At 39.6% G+C, this 3,133-nt stretch overlaps 1 long non-coding RNA gene across 1 annotated transcript in view; it reads right to left on the bottom strand.

Annotated features, from left to right (window-relative positions):
* LOC138060032 (uncharacterized) overlaps nucleotides 1-1,115 on the bottom strand; it is a 17,334-nt gene extending 16,219 nt beyond the window's left edge. The window contains exon 1 of the long non-coding RNA XR_011134282.1: nucleotides 1-1,115. This exon is cut by the window's left edge and continues 1,149 nt beyond it. This is a non-coding gene — a long non-coding RNA (uncharacterized lncRNA).
* Between the last annotated feature and the right edge of the window lie 2,018 nt (nucleotides 1,116-3,133).

Raw genomic sequence — 3,133 nt, 5'->3', positions numbered from 1 at the left:
AAACATCAAAACTTGCTCAGCGGCTTAACTAGTGGAGAAGTGTTTGCGATTTCTTAAGAGGTTCCAAAACATGGATAGCGCTAACATTGTTAGCACAAAAAGGGTAGTCTTAACTATATAATACTGCCCGGAATTTCTTAACAAAGTACTACAAAAAAAATAAAGTGAAGCCATTATCCTCGCAGCTATGAACGCAATTTTAACAAATGCGTAGAGAACCCGTAACCTCGCGATATCGGTGCGACGCTCTAACCAACCGCTCTACCACTGGGTAGTTGGAGGGGAAACCGAAGTCCTCATCCCTGGAATGCAGTACAGCGTTCAAAAACCTAGACCGCTATATCGTCGTTCTATTTTGATGATTTAGTGGAGATAAAGGTTCTTTGAAACTGATTCTAGATTTCATAGCTCGTAAATGAATTGTAGGCCCGCGAAAACGCAAAGGGGAAGTTCTCCGAGGCCAACGATCTCCTGAACTCTTACAGTAAGATGAATCAAACCGGAAACATCTCTTTAGTTCCGTGTGGCTTCAAATTTAACTTCTGCAAAAAACTACACACAAAACGTGATGGCTGGAAGTTTAAAGAAAGCGCCGGATTTCACTGGAAACTTTTTATTCTAAACAAGGTTTGCTAGCTGGGGAACTACGATTCTTACAAGATGTGAAAACTCAGACGGTATAAAAAACAATTTCCTGGCTGGAGACGTGAAACTATATAATAGAGCTTGCTGGGAACAAAAGTCGATACCATTCTGCTCGCTGGTGCTAAGGAACGGCTCTTTTTTCCCCACGGTAGTTAACTATTAGGCACAGAGTACTCCACATGTGTGGAAAGGTCATTAAATATTACATACTAGATTTTTACGAGATGTCGTTCAGCCCTCTTGAATAATCATCCCTTTTTATTAGCCGCGTAGAGTGAATTACATTGGAGCGGGGGAGTCAATGTTTAAACCAACTGCGCAATTTCTTGTTAAACGGTTTAGACATGTTTAGACTGAATGTTTTGAGTTTGCTCAGAAAGCTCGCTGAAGGACGAATGTAAGTTGAGTATTTCTGCGCTTGAAGGCTTTAACTCAGGGGCACCTAACGTCAATGTTCGGAAGACGATTTGAGATCTAGAATTTTCGGAGCATTTGTTCTAAAATTCCTTGCTTGCCTGCCTATCCTAGGATTTTCGAACATCTAAAAAATGATATAATTGATCATTTTTAACGGATTGTTACCCTAAAAAGGTCACCTAGAATTTTCGGGGGCCTTTTTTCTGGTTGAAATTTTCGAAAAGATAAGTTTTGATCCCGATAATTTTCGGATCACTAGACTTTCAGCTAGGGAATCCGAACAGATGAAAAATTTTTAGGGGATAAAAATATGGCTATATCTACCGTTTAAATACTAAAATACGTTTAACAATGCTATGTTTAAGTGGTTTTGAACTATATTCTCGTTGGGTGCCCCTGTTTAACTTCCTCCTCAAAAGTTCTCATTTCGCAAAAATACTGAGATCAATTGCTGACTTCACGCAAAGACACTCATTTCGAGCGTTATACTCGGGACAACTTTTTTTTTTTTTTTTTTTTTTTAGCGTTCCCCTAAACGCTGCTTAACATATAAACTACCCAGAAATGTAGGGAGGGGATGAATTTTCTAATATTGCCCCCTAGCTGTCCATTTAATTCACGTCGCTGCTTTCAGTGTAATCGAAAACCGTGACAGACATTCACGTCGTCAGTGAAGGCACCAAGGCCGTGACGAAGTACACCAGCAGCCAGTGAAAATGGCTAGTCACCCAAAACGCAACAGCGTCTTTATTAGGAGCCACCAAATGTTCTAAAAAATGAATGCCCAACAACCATTATTAACCTAAATTTACCACAATTTATTTTACGTGACATTGCCACGCTGCTTTATAAGCGAAAACATGCCAGACATTCACGTTCTTCCTTTATGACGGTTGAAAAGACTCAGATTTACTTGCGGAGGAGCGTGAGGAAAAAAAAAAAAAAAAAAACAGAACAAAACAACAATGCTCGCATTTCACCTAGGTTGTGTTGTTTTACGGAATTATTATGAATTCGGTTTGATGAACGTTAATAGATTTAGACAGCCGGAAGTGAGCGCGCGCTCGACTGTAAGGACTTCATAATCACATCATATGCGCGCTTACTGTGTCATAAATGAGCGATGAGTCTGCCTGTTTGGACCCCGGGGGGGTGGGCGGCGGGACTCCCATAGAAAAATAACGGAGGTCCTTGTCGGAAATTTTGAAAAGAACCCCTAAGAGGTACCAAGATCCTGTCCTGTGGGCGTGGCATGAAATTTTTTTCACCCCTAAGAAGTACCAAATTATGGGTTTTAGTTAGACAAAATTAAAAATTAGTTAATTGTCAAATGTCTCCTGTCATAATCTTTCGGCTATATACCTTACAAGGTACCGTTAAAACTCCCGCTATGGACCATTTGAGGCTGAACCCCTAACAGGTATCAAAACCGCTTTTTAACCCCTAAAAGGTACGACGAGCACCCCCGTCCTTTTTGTATGGGATTCCCCTTCCGGGGGGTTTGAAGTTTTGCTTGGTAATGACATTTTTTGCAATTACCTTGTATGAGTCAACTTGGAACAAAACGCTTTGTCGCAAGATTATCTTACGATTCAAACACTCGGTCCCGTAAATATTCTCGTAAGTTAGAGGGTCATTTCAATTGCAATTATTTGTTCAGATAGAAGCCACACACTTGGTCGATGGTGGGGTGAATAACTTATTTTTCGTTGCTTTTTTACACAAGTGGTGACTCTTAAAAGAGCAGCAATTCTGCTCTTCTATCATAGGTCGTCCAGGCATCAAACAACCTTATAAGATTCAAAATTTAAAATCTTCTAAAAATATGCCAAAAATTGCAATAAAACGCAGCTTAAACATATTGAAAATAAACAGTCAGCTTTACTTATATTCCTCAGATGCTTGACTTGAAGAACTGCGTAGCCACCAGTGTGGTCATGACCGCAGTGATAAACATATTGAACTTGTTCATTTTGATTATGACTTGACGTTTCGTATGTGCTCTACATACATTTTCAAAAGTAACCGTTGAAATTTAAAACAGTTATTTATATATAACAAAGCGGATGAC

The sequence above is a fragment of the Montipora capricornis genome, chromosome 8, assembly GCF_036669925.1.
Source record: "Montipora capricornis isolate CH-2021 chromosome 8, ASM3666992v2, whole genome shotgun sequence".
Lineage (NCBI taxonomy): Eukaryota > Metazoa > Cnidaria > Anthozoa > Scleractinia > Acroporidae > Montipora > Montipora capricornis.
This window is presented reverse-complemented; position numbering and strand designations above follow the sequence as displayed.